Below are 16,933 nucleotides of genomic sequence, written 5' to 3'. Positions count from 1 at the left end.
GGATCTCCATACCACCGTTAACAGCTCTATTCCACCCCTCTATCCGTCCGTCGCGTCGTACAGTATTGCTCGAAGAAAGCTGGCCATCAGAATTACTACCACACTAAGCTACGTCGAGAAAAGGATGGTTGGAAATTCGTGAAAAGATCCGTGAACTGGGTTTTTCGTTTCGGATATCCAGCCTGCCTTTCCACCGAATAATGCTTACGTATCATGATACCGTCTAACTATATATCCTTGATATTGAAACACGGTTAGCTGGTTACTGCAATAGCTTAGCTTGCAAGTTTAATGGGTCTCAGTTTGCCACGCGAGAATCCCTTGTTTCGTATCTGGCCTCCGTTAGACGGAATTCTGCTGGGTAATATTGGAGAAGCTATTGTTTCCACATTTGGCAATTGTATTTTTTAAGTGGAGGAATTTGCGGGTTAAAAGTTTCTAATTATTAGGCGCCAACCTTCGGATGGCGGACCATGGAGAGAGCCTCAATTTTCTTATTCCAAACTAGATATTATCTAATTAGAAATTTCTCAATTTCTAAGTTAAATTAGTAGCTAAGGTATTACAAATAATCCACTAATTAATTAATTAATTCTCCAATTTCCATGTAACTATGAAATCACAAACTTCTACTCTAAGATTTCATGTAAATTATTCAAGTACAAATCGCCTCGTTACCCTAAGTAAAATTCTCATCGCCGAAAATTCCGATCAAATTACGATACACACGCATCGAGGAAGAGGAGATTTCGATCCCGCGGGAATCTCTAAGGATCCACTCGTAGCGAGAAACACGGTGGAAGTCTACTGGTGAAAATGGAAAATTCGGGGCTAGGAAATGAAAATGCCTGCGGCTGCTGGTGGGCTGGTAATAACGCCTCGAAGACGATGAGGCGGAAGTTTCGGAAATCGAAAGGACGTCGGCGAAGGGTGGCAGGGTGGAAGTGCAGCAAGAGGAAGGGTCGACTAGGGCAGACGGCTCGGTATTGATTCACGGCGCGGAATTTCGGCTGATTACACGCGGCCCCTGAAAAAAATCGAGAGCTCGATATGGAACTGGAGAACGAGTTATACGTCGACCGTCTCGAGAGCAAACCCTTCGCCCTCTCGCGAATCCATCTCGAATAATTTAAATTATCCCTGCGGTTTTTCGGTCCGTATGTCCTCAGATTAAAAAATTATAAATCACAGGTATTTGAAAAATTTCTAAAGGGTATAGCAGGATAAGATAGTGAAAAATACCATTGAAACAATTTTAATAGTTTGCCAGAAACAACCATTGTACCCCAAAGTTTAACCCTATGTAAAATAGAAAAAGAGGTTCTTGCCATATTTTCCTTGTTTATCGATATTCAAAATATCAAAAAATTGAGGTAGGTTGAAGCGATTAGTGCATACTTTTAATTAACACCAATCAACAGTTTAACACATGGCGCACGGTTGGTCGCGCTCAATTTCTCGTCGTTTCACTAAATGCAAATGATTGCGAGCTTTCGCATCAGATCGTCCAGCTGACGAAAATGAATGTTCGCACTCAAACCTTCTGTTTTTCGCGATCAGATTACAGCAGAGATTTCCAGCGAAAAATATGAAACATAGTTTCGCTTATGAGCGCAAGTATCGCGCGAACGAAGGGGTAACCGGGGGGGTCAACGAGGGTTCACAAAGGCAGGATTTCGTTTTCTCCCCGGCCCATCCTCTATCTCGCGTTGTGTACAGAGAACTCGTCGAGTCCCGTGGGACTCTGGCGTGGGATGAAAAGAAACGCGACGGACGATCCTCCTCCACCTCCATCTCCAAGCTGGCCAACTGAATCCTCGTAATTAACATTTTTATTTGCCTTAGTTACCCTTCTGCTTTTTACCCATGCCTCCCTCCTACGCCCATTCCTTTCTTTTCCTTTCCTTTCCGCCCTTCTTTTTCGCTCGATGACGGAAGTTTACCGAGCAACGGCGAAAGAAACCGGGGGATATTGTTCGCGGAAGAGGTCGATTAGATAATTACTCGCCGTCGAGAAGAGGATAAAAGAAGAGCCAACAGCTTTCTACCGTTGCGTCGGCAGGAAAAGAAGAAAGTTGAACAAGGAGCAGACAGTGAAACGTCGTCGTCTCTTTCGCGACGCCATTATACCCGGGGTAGACTGTCTTTTTTTTCGGGGCTTAATTAAAATTCCGCAGAAAGGAGACTGTTTATTTTTCATCGTTTATGGATCGACGCCGATTCACTGGTCCGGTATCGCCTTTCGCGCGAATCTCATCGGACCGAATGCTTATCGTTCAGAATACCAAATCACTGTATTTTAATTAAGATCCTTTCATTAACTGCGCTATAAAGGATTATTTTTCACCGCAGCTATGATAATGAAATCTTTTGAAATGAAAATGAAACACAGAATTTTAGCATTTGCCATTCGACTAGTTAATTAGTCACTCTGTTATTTGATTGAAGAATTGATTGACATACGAGGAAACATGAGGAATCTTTGCATACAGCAGGAAGCGTCTAAATAAACGCACGCACGCGCGTGGAATTTGGCACAATCAATAAGCAGGCTTGCCAGAGGCAGAGTTCGATTCGAAATCGCAAGATGAACGAGTGACAATCAACAGCGAGTCATCTCGTTTCGAAGAAACTAACTGCAAAGTTAACTAAAAGATTGCCATTCGGAATGAAAGCGTAATAACGCTGAAAGGGTTAATCATTTCTGTAATGCAAAATAAGAAGATTGAAATTTTATTGCTAAGACCTTTCGGCGGGGAATGTTCATCATCCGCGTTATTAATTTAAAAATTCACTCGACCATTTCGAATTTCAACCGGAATATTCTGCATCCTTTCACGGTTATCGAGAGGGCATCGTAGAGTACGCAGGGCTTTTTCATTTCCGGCCTCTACTGGCCGGGAAAAATAATCTTCTGTTCCCTCGGCCAGCCTCTTCTCCGAGCATTCCCTTGGCCAGAATTTTTTTTTCACGATCGACTAATGAGCATCGTTATTTCTTCTCTATCGGTTCCGCATAAATAATACGAGTCTCGTCTATGTACGTTCGCGAATACATATTTCGTCTTCCCCGTCTTAAAATATTCCCTCTTCCTCCCCCCATCGAACCTTCTCATTAATGAAAATTTCATTCGACAGTGCAACTCCTTTATCCTTCGAGCTGATATTTCGTCGTATCCGTAAGCTTGGTAATTCCAGAACAATTCTGTCTCGTCGGCTATCTTATTCTTCCAACTGTTCAATTTCTTTTTCTCTCCTTTCTACCATTTTCTTTTTTTTCTTTTTTTATTCCCCAAACCCTCGAAACGATTCTTCAGCGGAGACAGAATGAATGGGGATTTCGTGGGAGTAAAGAGAGACAGAAAGGAAAGGTCTTTTCGAATACACGTCCGAGGTCCTAATAGGGACGACAGTACTGGGCTTTCGAAATAATTGATGGAAGTTTAATTAATCGTGGGACGGGTCGTGTGCGAGTTATGGACCGTTTTTTAACGCGTTCAATACCGAGGAAGCCATCGGTGTTGAAGGTAAGAGTTATAAAATAAAAATGAAGAAATTTCAAGTTCCTGTAACCATTTTTTTCTGTATCTTCTTATCTATTTATCATTTTTCACGACTCTAATTTCCATGATTTTCGAAGAAACGAATTCCATGAATTTCATATTATTCCGTAACATTGCCGGAATCTTTTCACGCGTAAATCCACGACGTGGTTGCTTGTCAAATCTGCCGATTTTTCCAAGCACGAACAGATAACGCGACCGGTTTCCGAAGGGGGTACAAATCATATGCAAGGGCGTACGAATTTTGCCAAGCTAGATAACTGACTGTCTGGACGGGTCGTTCGAGGGATGGCATTTTTATTCGCGGCGATATTTACGCGAAAAGGTGTCGCAAGAGGTCCGCCTGCGCATTTGAATTCATCGGAGACCCGCCAGGATTTATATTACCATTCACCCCCGTCCTCCGTTCGAACGAACCGTTTAAAACGTTTGAAAACACGTCTTCCGGAAAGAAGATTTCTTATTTAGATGCTGCGTGACCCGCAACCATTCGAAATATAGATTTTCTTTAAAATTCAACGGTATAAATTTCAGCATCAAAATTATAGCCAGAATTCACTTAAAAAGCTGATTACCAGAACTCATAAACTAGCAATAACTTTAATTAATAATAAGCAATCTGTTCAGAATTCTCCTCAGGGGGATCGAGACACTTTCTATCGTGGAAACTCGGTCCGAAGGTTTAATAGAAGTCATTATACAACGAGATCGCCAATTTTCCCCCGATACTCGAGCAAAGAAAACGTGCTTTCTCCTTTTATTCTTTCGAAAGGTATTAAGCTGAGGGCGGGATGTACGGTGGACGCAAACGGCGTGAAACTCCGCTGGCAACTTCGAATTTGCAATTTACCATCCGGAGAGACCTTTCTCTAGTCGCGTGCTCCGAAACGAATTCGAACTTGTACAAGGAAGATTTGTCGAGCAAACAAAATTACCAACTTCGACGTTGACATTCGTTTCTCCATTTATTTTTCTTACGCTGTCGTTCATTTCAACATGTTGTTACGTCCGACGGAAAATTCCTGTATAGCTAATATTTCAATGAAATCCTTGCCGATCAAATGTAATCTTTTTAATTTTCATCGTTCTCCAATTTCCAATAAAAATGCGCGCCGTGTAAATACACGTAAAATGTATTTGCATCGTTTCGTACGAACCATTATTTTATCCCCTGATTTCATATACACCGTATGAAGTTGAAGCGTAACATTGTTCGAATATTTTCGTCGGCCATCGTATACGTTTATAAAATATTTTTCTACTCGTTAAAATATCCGATACGTACATGGTATCGCGTTTAAAACACATTTCACTGAAACCATAAATTTTCGATACGAGACTTCCTTTCCACGATGAAACGTGTGTACAGAAAGTACACGCGCACAGAACGTACACGCGAATATACTTTGAACACGCGTTACCACAGAAGGGTACGCCTTCTTTTGTGATTTTTTCAACCGAGTGTCTTTGTGCCGTGTGTTTCAAAGCTGCAGCCATAAGCGAGGCTTAAAGTGAAGGGGTTGCCGCTGAAAGGTCTGAAGAAATATGTCTGCACTACGACAGGCAAGAATACACTGTTAAAAACTGAAAACGCCTGGAACAATGCGATCTTAAAGGGTTGAAATTCGGATGGAACAATAGTTGAGACGAATCTTGAGCCCTTTAAAAAATATTTAATCCTCGATATGGCGATAATTTTCATTTTTCTAAAGTCTGGAATTTCTAAATTATTTGTAGCCTAATTAATTATAATTAGGCCCTTTGTGTCGCTAATACTGCAGCAAAAATTGAAGCCCCAGTCTATAAAATAATTCCATAAAAAAGTAGAAATAAAGGAAAAGAATCTCATCGGTGGTGCAATTAAAATTCTATTAACCTGGTCGTCGATAAGCGAGCAGGTATCAGTTGCATAAAATCGATTCGCTTTGACGATGAAACGAAGCCCCGGTAAGAGAACGATTCCCGATTAATTTCTTGCATTTAAACGGTCCGCGATAGGGGAATAAAATTCAAGTAGAACCGCGTTATCCTTTAATCGTCGTCGATCGTCGGGATAAACACTCGTCGGTCAAAGGAAACGTTAGGTTAGCGAGGCTAAAAGCCACTCTCAGGGATTGGCAATTAGGTAACTGCTCGTAGTAATTGATCAGCACTGAAATTCCAGGACGACTACGGTTTATAGGGGCAAACGTAGGATCGACCACTGAAATCGCAGGGATATAGACCATCGGACTGTACCAAGATGCATCCGCAATCGAGCCGACAATGGGAATTTTAATAAATCGAAATGGAAACCATGATTCAACAACGAGATAATGATTTTTCAATCAACAATATTATTCAATCTGGAAACTTTTTATTTTTTATAAGAATTCCTCTGCTAAAAGCATTTCAATTAAACAACACATCTCTCTTGTTTCATGGTAACACGATTACAGATATTAATAAAGTATCCCTCAACACGGTATCAGGATATTTAATTTTCTGAAATCGAGTTTTCCATTACCACAACGTCTACGTGACATGACCACGTCATCAATAATCCGAAAACGACCATATCGTTCAGCCTATCAACCGCCACAGCTGATTAGTATTGAAATTTCAATTTGAGGACAACCAACAGGCGACCAGGATTATGGACGCACGTGGGAATGTTACACGCGATGTATGGTACAGTCGTAAGTTAATCAACGATGTCTGAAAATTTTGTATATATTCAACGAATATTAAATAAATGGTGTTAAAGTTTCAAGGTTCCGTTCCATGAATACTTAACTCGTCCCTCGAGCTACTAAATCCAACCCTAAGACGCGAATCAACCCGTTCGATCTGAATCGAAAGCGCTCGGGGCGATCCGCGTTCAAGGACCATAGTATCCGCCATTCAATCGGACATCACAGCTGATTAGCATTGAAATTCCAAGCAGACGACAGTCTGTACTCGAAAACGGTATGCACCCGATGGCGTATCATAGTCGATACGCGACTGGAGAAAGGGACAGACGTATAGGGATAGAGATAGAGAGGAGGTTCGTCAGATCATCAGGACAGAGGATTCCATTGCCTGATTGATATGTGTCAGGCTTGCCGCATGCACCATTGCCCCGCGACCAATACCCTTCGGCTTTCGCGCCGTTTCGAGTACGAAACTCGTCGCGATCAGGCTGGAAATAAAACGGAGAATCTGTGAAACGTCGAGCGCGGAATCTCGCCGGATTTCGTCGATCATGCGTTAACCGTGATTTCCAGCGGAATTTTTCATCGGCGACGCTCGACGCCTTACGCGTCGCGATTGCGAATAAATAGTAGAATTATTTTCATTTAAATGACAAAAGTCGCGAATCAGAGGGGTGATTTTCATTTCCCTCCCGGGTGAACGAGGATTTAATTAGACGGCGATAGTGTGTCGGACGTAAAAATGAGATTTCCGTTGGAAATGGACGATGGGGTTAATAAGAAACTTCTGAATTAATTTGTTCGGCGGATTTGATTCCGGGGAATTACTTGCGTCTGAAGAAACGTCGCTGATTTAACGCCGATTGTTCTTGTTCGGGGGAGTTAATTAATATCGATAAGGAAAAGCATGAAATTGTTTTATCGTTAGCAGATTGATGGAAATTGTATTCCTCTTGGACAATTTGATTCGAATGAAAATTAGCAAACTCGTTGGTTGAACGTGTGAAATGAGTTAAAATAAGTAGAATAAGCGGGTAATTTGTCAGACGGACAGTAGAAAGTCCATGGAACATTCGGGCAATTAGAAGATGGGTCCTATGTGGTCAGACAAGTAGTATTAGCGACGTGTATACCACAAAAGGAGAATAGGGAGATGGTCAGACAAAGGATTCGACAGTATAATAATTAACCTTTGAATCACAGTTTCAATTTAATCTCTAATTAATTTTATATAATGCTTCTGATATACGAAATTTTGGATGCCTAATTAATTAATTGATGGGTCATGATTGATTCATCAAGAGAAAAGTTCGAGGGTGAATATTCTATTAGACCAGCTCGTTGAATATTATTATTATTATATCTAGGATAAAAAGTAAAAGTAAGTCAGGTGGTTTCGTGCTTCCATTGAAAACCATATTTCCACCCTTTTAAGGCTCTTTCCACCGCGATCGTCATCGCTGAATCGAGCGATCTGCATCGAAAGTACGTCGAGACAAGGAGATAAGTCACGGAAACTTGTCGGTAAGATAAAGAGCCTTCAGCCTCGAGTTTCTGAAGCCCAATTTTCGTCGTCGTCCGAAATTGAGGCGTTCTAGAGACGCTGATTTAAGCAACTCTGCATTTTGGTGAGTTATTATCACTTGGAAAAGAAGAGAGAAGCGAATCGAGAAACGCGACACCAAGCAATATTCGAAAATTTTTTAAAATCAAATTAAAATAGAGTCTATAATAATCAAATTTAAATTACCACCCAGAGGATTAAACATTAATCACAAAGGGAAACTTCTCCATCAACCCCCTCGATCTCTGATTTCCCATTTCCCGTGTCCATTCACCGGAACAGATGACGATATCATTATCACCCTGACCACGAGGCAAAGTTTGATCGCCATCTCGGGGAAAAGTGATCGTAAAACTTCGGTTACATCGACGAATGGTCTCCATCGATTTATATAGCACCCTTGGGACGGAACCGGAGACTCGAATTCAGTCTCCTCGAGCCAACCCTTGAAAAAGTCATTACCGAGAAAAAAACAGGTGGTCCCCGTGTACATTAACGAGCAGTCGAACGAACCAACATCACCGAAATATCCTGAAGAATAAATCATTTCTTCTCGAGAAAATCCGTAAGAATGTCGACGAAAGGTTCGGAGGTGAAAAATAAATAAATTCAATCGAAAGAGAGGAACGCATTTACCAAAGATTTTTCCTTAACTACTTCTGAAATACGTAGAAATCTTATCTACCTATCCAAAGAACCATAATTTCCTCGAAAGTAAGTGTTTTTAAGTAACAGCCCGGAATAAAGTTACTAGCCACAGAGGCGACGTGCTCGTGTTCCTTTTCAACGGAGGCAATGCTTTACAATCGCCAGCAGGTTCGTGTGTTCCATACACGAGCACACCCCTTGAATCCAACCACCATAGCCCGAGGCTAAGAACGACATAGATAAAACCGAAGACAGCAGAGGGTTTTGGCTGGCTTTGGAGAACCGTCGAGGTGTTTTAGCTTTCGACGCTACACGTTCGCCTCTCTCCAACCCTTAGAAACCACTTTTCTTCCTAGTTTAATCCCGGTCCAACCGCACCCCCCTTTCTACCCGAAACCCTTCCTTCGTCTGTCCAGCTACGTACAGCCGAGCGTGTTTTCAAGGAATTCGCTGTTGCTTTCCTTTCAAACCAACAACGTTTTGCCCCTTTTGTCCGTGGCCGGTTGCACGAAACCGGTCTCCCGGTCGCTTTTCTTCAACTTCTTTCACCCGATTTTTCCTTCCCTCCTACAGCAGAGCCATGTTTTTCGCGAACCTTCTACCTTTCTTTCCTGTCCCGGCCGATGTTATTGTTCGTTTACCGCTGAATTTACATCGCCACGAAACCGGGAATTACGATCATTCAACGGCATGTTAAACGAATATTTAATCCTGCTGATTTCACAGAGAATTTCTCAAGAAATCTCCAGAAACCCCCATGCAACCGAGTTCTTTAAAATAAAATGTCGAAGAGGGTAGGAAGACATTTTTTAATAAATTTTCTCTTTTCACCAACCCTCTGTTAAACACAGTTCGCATTCGTTCGCTCAACGATACTTTACCCCTCGTTCCCACCTTTCGTCCCCCTTAGCGGGGCAGAATTTCAGCGGAAACGAGCTCACGGTCTACCTCACCTCCCCCCGAGATTCATTAGCAAGTGAAAACGCCGAAAAAAATGCTCTCTCGCCGCCATCTGTTACTCCTGTCCTCCTTCGGTGATTCTTCCATCCAACGATCGACCGACTACCCCGTCGCAACCCTCCGTCAACCCCTCCGTCTCTGTGACAGTGCTGTACACACGCGGTATCCCCTTCAGCACAGCCGGCCATTGTTTCTCGAGCGGCTATTCGCGTCGGGTTAATTAGTCCACGCTCCAGTTAGTGAAAATTGAATCGAAACGGTCGACCTACGACGACGGGGCCCTTCGTTTACCGTGTATTTACGCTGTAAGCAGGACGACCACCGAAAACCTGCCCTCCCTATTCAACACGCTTTAAGCCCTCGATAGCGCGACTAATTAGTCGTTCGCTTTTACTAGTCCAAGGAAAATCCCCTCCTCCCTTTCGATCAGCGGAACTCATTGGATAAACACAATGAAAAGCTTCCTGGTCATTGTTCTATGTATCAGTTTCGTGAGTATCGTGTGACCGATTTTGATAGATGGAAAGTCTATCGTAGTTTCATGACAGAAAAGTATCGCGAAATGGCACTTATGGTGGATCGGTTTAAAGCTTAATGACTGAAGAAGTCGAGGTTTCATTGGGGATGGGTTTATTTAACAATAGAAATACTTTTGGATGATCACGCCATTAAACACACCAAACATCCTGGATCCAACTCCATCCTGGATCCTGTACCTTTCCTACGTATCACCCATTTTGGGGGCTATTTTTACCCCCTTAACAAGAATGTTGGCAGGTACAAAAAATACGTGTGAAATATTTTTTCGAGAACTATATTATACATCTTGGGGACGATGGGGTGCTAGAGAGCTCTTATCTGGTCCCATAAACAAAATTGAAAAACTAAGAAAATGATAGAAAATGTTGAAAGAGTATTGATTAAGGTATTACAAGAATAATAATTGATCCATTTTTGCCTCTATACTCTGATAAATCCAACAGGTTCTTCATAAAAAATTGATTACCAACCATTTGGTTATCGAGCGAATGGGTAATGTGAAAATCTCAAGTCTACCCATGATCCTTGTTCTTTTTCTTCTTCGCTACCTAGGAGGATTGAAATAATAACGATCGGAGGTTCGAGTCGACGATTAAACGAGCCATCCCGTCTGCTGTCCGGCTCATGGATTGCCGATCAATATAGGGAAGCAGAGAGTCGGTATCCCTCTTTTCCCGTCGCTCTGTAATAGGATAGGCCGCGGACACAGGACGTCTCACCGCAAACTCGATCGCTCGATACTTCTCGATTTTCGATTTTCGATTTTCAATAGACCGATAATATCGTTTCGGCCAGCCACGACACGAACGTCTCTCTCTCTCTCTCTCTCTCTCTTCTCTCCTCGTCGTCTGCCGGCTGACTAATTCGCGAATGTGCCCGACGTGAACGTGGTATGTGAAAATTGAAATCCAATGGAAAAGTCTGGCCCTCGATCGAGACGCGACTCTTTTTTTTTTTCTCTCCCCATCCCCCTAATCTCTCTCCCTCTCGGAACGATGACAAATATGAATGGTCTTGAATCGGAACTTTAATTACCACCACTATCGAGCCTCGATGAGAGAGGTTGCCAGGACAAAAGAAATTAAATGCACGCGATACGTGGAACGCGGCTCGATGGACGGCCAGAGATAAAACGGACTTTTCCCTCTCTTTTTTTTTTTTATTTTCGGCGACCCTTTCGATGCGATACCAGCCGCGTTATTAGTCCTCGGATAGGTTTTTTGAATTCCAGAGTACCTTTGATCGGGTTCGAAGGTTGTATCGACATTTTATTCTTGGAATTTCGATGATTAAATCGAGCTATGTTTATGATTTTCAAAGAATGAAATATAGTGGGAAAAGGGTTAACCCAACGAAAGACACTTGTTAATCCAATGACAAATATTCACTGGTGCGTATCCACGATATTAATGAACAATTAACGTGTGCACGGAGGATGAAGCATACACCTGGTTGTTATCTGTCAGAGTGCAGGCGCTACTGATCCAATAAAGCCGACCATCATTCTCGACAATTTATTGTGCTTATACCACTGAGAATTGTTCAACTCGACCGTGACCCATTTCTTAACTTTTGTCAAAGCTAATTTCGTTATTGAACTATTATTTTACAAATAAAATACTCTTGCAATAAATCTTCGTTAACGTAAAAATGCAAAAAAAAGAAGAATACATGAAAGTTTGAGAAACGAGTGATTTATGTTTACTTGCGCTCGATCAATTTCCCGAAGGAAATAAGTTTAGTTGGTATCTACACTTGCGAAAGGTTTAAATATACGGATCGCTTTATGGTTGCCTTTAAAATCGAAAGAACTATAAATTCTCCTGATGGATCACGAGTAAAATCGAAGCAAAGCAAAGAGTCATAAGATTAATCAGTGCACAGGTTTGTCACGTGAAAATAAAAAATAGAGTTTTTATAAAAATAAAAGCATTCAGGGTATCGTGGTTCAACGTATGTCGATCATAGCATGTTCGTCGATTCTGTCAATCCGATTACTGACCACAAGTGGATCCTGAGTAAGCTATTATGTCACCCAGCTACCCCATCGTCCTCTTAGCCGAGCCACCCTTCGTCTTTGACTACGAGCTAACCGCTCGAATCTACTCGTTTACGGGCTGTCCTTTCAGCGAAATTCAAGGACCACCAATTTTCTACCTTTTACCATTTAAAGATGACAAGGAGCTTTTTCTTGGTGCTTGTAGAGCGAATGTCAAGTTTCGACTTTTGAGAATTGAAATATTAAGGCATTAGAAAATTGGGAAGTGGAAAATTAGAAAAGAAAATGGAAAAAATTGGGGGTTTCGAAAATTGAAAAATTAGAAAACGGTTAATTGGAAATTGGGAAATTTAGGAATGGGAAAATTAGAAAACGGGAAATCAGAAATTGGAAAATTGAGAAATGGAAAAAGGGAAATCGTCAATTCGAAATTTAAGAAATGGGAAACTGGAAAATTAGGAAACTGAAAAGTAGAAAATTCGGAGACGCAAAATATTAGAATTTCCCAATAATAAAATATTTAAGAAAAGCTTCTAAGCCCCTATTTCGCCACTCGAATGCCTCGAAGGCACGCCAACTGCTCTTAAAAACCGTAATACTTTAACATTAATAATAGAATGCAAAAGGCACTGGTGCAATTTGATCCTATTAGCCGGGTAGGTCTCTGTAGACAAAAGTATTGATCACCGATGAGTTTGACGGGCTTTCGACAGAGTTTCTCCCTCTCTCTGTTCCTCCTGTCTTTCACGATCCTCGGTTCAGCTTCTCTCTCTTGTTCTAGGAAGCTGAGCATTGAAATTCTCGACGCTGCATATTAATGTAGGCGCATAAATCCCGTCGCTAACCGCCCTCTTAGTTTACGGAGTGTCTCTCCCTCTTCGTCTTCGCTCGACCCTCGAGGAGAGGAAGCAACCTCTCCTTCGATCGCTTCTTCGACGGATAATCGGGCTTTGAATAGCCGAAACTCTCCCATCTGAAGGATTCTCCCCGAGAAACCTCAGCTTTGTTTCCCTTCGATCCATGAAATGGCATGCTCACGTTTTCGCAGATATCTTTTTAGAATTTCGAATCTCACATTCCTTCTTATTATTTTTTAAACATTTCAATGGCTACCGATATTTAACCGTCCGGATTAATAAAGGGTTAAAACAAGATTTGTGACATTGTTACAAGAGGAAGTTCGTCAAAGTATTCGCGAACGGATTGAAAGTTAACGTTCGAAACACGAAAACTATCCACCCTTGGTTTATATCAGAAACAGGAGGGCAGAAATTCATTTGCACGCTCGCGAATCGATTTACCTTCTCATTAGTTTCGACGAAAGCTTTCGCTCGCTTAAGCGCGAGAACGAAAACAATTTAGCCGTAGCTGGTTGACGTGCAATTAGAGCTTCTAATCAAGCTATCAATGAATAATACCGTCGACGATTTGGTCGCTCGTTCGAAGCTGAACTCGTTAAAATAGAGGCCCGTCGATGGACTCGATTTCAATTAAAACGTAAATGTTGCCCCTAAAATTGCTCTTTATATATTAATCCCTCTAGGCTTATAAATTATTTCATTTCTACTTCTATTTAAACTTTCTACTTTAAAATGTAATATACTCTATATGTATTAATTGAGTTTCAAATTAAAATATGGTAAAAATTTAACACTGATTATTCATTAATTAACATAAAATTCGCAAAATCTTTCAACACACAGACCCCAGGTCTGTTCAAATATTAAGAAAATTGAGATTCCCCTTTAAAATATGCGAAACGAGTGACGACGATCCGATCAGAGAACGATCGAAATCGAGGCCTGGGTAACGTTTGAACAGAATATTCGAATCAGAACCGTGCAAATAAGCCGTAATTCCTGAAATGCTGGTTCTTCGACGGAAAGGACCTTTGGCGGCCGGGAATCCGACGCCGGTGGAAATTCGTTGATCTACGAAACGCGAAACCTAACCGAGATTTGTTTGTACGCGCTATGCAACACGGATTCCACCGTAGGTAATTGGGACTTCGTTAGCAAATATTACAATTTACGGATTATAATTGCTTGTGATCATTAACACTATATTATAAATTAAAAATTAATAAAACAAATTTAAAATACGCGAAATTTGAAATATATAAAATAATATTGATAATATTAAATTTCTATGCAAGACGCACCCGGTGTGTCACGATAATACAAAACGCATATGGTGCGTCATCGATTTCAAACGCGTCAGGTTGAAATAGCGATTTTATTTTTGCAATTATTCACGTAATATCATCGACAGAAGTGTAATAAATACTAACAGGCCAATTCTGGTGAAGGGAATTTCGAATCGCGACTTTTCGTCGAATCGATCGTTCTTAATTGTCGTAGTGGAACCGTACGTCGCGAACCGATATCAACGTCACTTTCAGTTCCGTTTCCGATATCGACTTACCGGCTTTCGAACTTTACGAATTCCTACAGTCGACTATTCCGATTGACCCTATAAACCGTTCGAGCGAAAGAATACGTTTCGCGGTGATTTCCAGCCGGATTTGCATATCGAATCAGGGGACTTTTCAAAGTGTGTTCGAATAATGAACAGTTAAACTCGTAACACCGCGATTTCGTAGATAAAACAGAGAACGCGATAGATGATTTCTCCACTCACCAATTGAAGTTAAGCGTGGCTGATCCGCAAAGCGTTTACCTGCTGTACCTCAGATTACAAAAGCTTCCGTGAACGACGAGCATGGAAATGGTATTGCGAAATCTCGTGAGCACAAATCTGAAACAGAAATTTGAAAATTGTTAGCCGAAGAATTCTTGAAATTTTTGGAATTGTAGTATCCGGTTCAGTCTTGCGATCGCATCGATTGTCCGCTAATTATGAATTATCACCCTTTCCTGCAATCGAGACGGTGACACGACGCAAACGGCGTTAATTAAAGCGCTTAGCAAACCTCGTTATCGAGCGAATCGTTAGCAACTTTACTAGCTGCCAATGTCCTCCTCCTCCCACCGGATTCCTCTCTCTTCTAGTTTTCAACGATATCACGGAAGCAAGTGAAACGCGATTCGTCCGCAAGTCAAGCGTGTACATTAATTATTTACCTCGTTTCAGTTATTACTCTCATTGTCTTTATTAATTTATTTTAAAAATGCCACTCGAGGAACCGAAGGATAGAATATTGAAAAAAATAAAAAATTGATGTTAGAAATGATTTATCAGAGGCTTCGTTTACAAATCGCCTGGGTTTTCAACGAAAGGCGGTGTCGTTTTCATTGAGATTTATGGGCGCGAAAACGCGTATAGAATCGTTTCGCCGTTCGTTAAAGTCGAAAACTAAATCAGATTGGCCCGTGTAACTCGTAACAACCCATGAGAGTTCTAGTTGACCCGTTTCTTTGGAAAATGTCCCGGCTGTATCCATGAATTTTCATTTACCCGGTTAATTCGGAACCGCCATACATCGTCGCTTTTACCGTGGCGAATTTCAAACTTCGCCTATGGAAATTGCTTAAATTTATAACGCGATTTCGAAATTATTATATTCATTCCTAATCGTTTGATTACATTCGATTCGAAGCTGTTCCATTTCAGTAGGATTCATTTAACGAAACGGCACAAGCGATTGGCAATAAAAATTTTGGACTTTAATTAATTATCGAACATTAAATTTAATCTGTTGCAGATACAGGTAACTGAAGGGATGATATTGATTTTAATAAACGAATCGGATACCAGCGTAATCGTTTAATCCAACGAATGCTTTCACGTTGAATATCATGATTTGAACAAAAGGCAGCTGATACATATTATGTTATACGAACGGATGAACATTTTCATGATAAATGTTACGGTACCCTTTAAAAACGAGTATTTTATACGAGCGTTGCCTGTGGGTTGAAAAATTAAATTTTAATTAGAACCGGAGGTTTTTAAACAGAAAAATCTGCGAGTAAAAATTAAAAGAGATTTCTAGAAATGTTTACCCTTGCAAAGTTTAACTTTGCTAAATAAATTAAATAACTTTGCAAGGTGTAAATAAGTTACACCTCGAATATTGCGGAGTTAATGATGACCCAGACCTACGCTTTGATTAAAATTACACGTTTAAATTTTCAAATGAAAAATGTTTGTAGGATGGAATATTTTAAAGTTTAGAAAATGAGTATTTAATGAGGTATTAAATTACAATTTTTTTTCTTTTTTGAAGTAATTCAGATTAATTTCTACTGAAATAAAAAAGCAATTCTTCGTGCCAGTTTAATTTCCACCAATTGATTCTTTATCAGATTCATTTTTCATCGCAAAATTGGATGTATATTCGAAGCTGGTTATCCCAGTGTTAATTCGAAACGCAACACCATACCTGGCGAAGATATTTCATGTAATCCCGGAACTGATTCAACAAGAACAGGGAAATATTTGCCAGAAACATCCGTTGAATTCCCGAATATACATTCCCGGGTTCTTGAAACAGGCCGGGTGTAAAAGGGCGATATTAAATTCACGCCGTTGGCAGACGTAGAGCCAATTCCGAAAAATTATGCCGCAAGAAATATGCGACGACAGAAGGGGGCGAAAGCTCGGTTAAACGAACCTCCCTCTACCTCTATCTCGGTTACATTGCACCAGGTTCCGGCAGATTAGAAGGAAATTACATCGTAATTGAGCGAGAGATTAATTTTTACGCGAGCACGTCTCGACGCGACCTCTTAATAGGGGTTGAAAATTCAATTTGAATATCCTTCGAACAGCACTCTTGATATTTCGCAAAAAGTTCCACCCTGTTTCGTGGAATATTCATTAACAAAAGATATAAATCCTATTATCTATCAACCCTAGTTATAATCCTCCCACGCCATCAATTATAATAATATGTTTTAAATTAAAATTAAATTAAATTTTCGGTCCACGTTAAAATCAATATTCCCGACTCCTGCTTGTATTATGTTTGCTAACAATACATTGTTGATTGCAATAACAAATATACATTAATTTGATTGTCT

General features: G+C 40.7%; 1 protein-coding gene across 1 annotated transcript in view; it reads right to left on the bottom strand.

The window, feature by feature from the left end:
* Positions 1–16,933, bottom strand: part of LOC114872137 (poly(rC)-binding protein 3) — a 116,581-nt gene that overhangs the window by 56,375 nt on the left and 43,273 nt on the right. Inside the window, exon 4 of the mRNA XM_029179002.2 lies at positions 14,589–14,705. The gene's annotated coding sequence lies outside the window, so the exon portion shown is untranslated. The remainder of the gene's footprint in view (positions 1–14,588; positions 14,706–16,933) is intronic.

The sequence above is a fragment of the Osmia bicornis genome, chromosome 9, assembly GCF_907164935.1.
Source record: "Osmia bicornis bicornis chromosome 9, iOsmBic2.1, whole genome shotgun sequence".
NCBI lineage: Eukaryota > Metazoa > Arthropoda > Insecta > Hymenoptera > Megachilidae > Osmia > Osmia bicornis.
The sequence above is the reverse complement of the archived record's forward strand: the minus strand, read 5'-3'. Positions and strand labels throughout refer to the sequence as shown.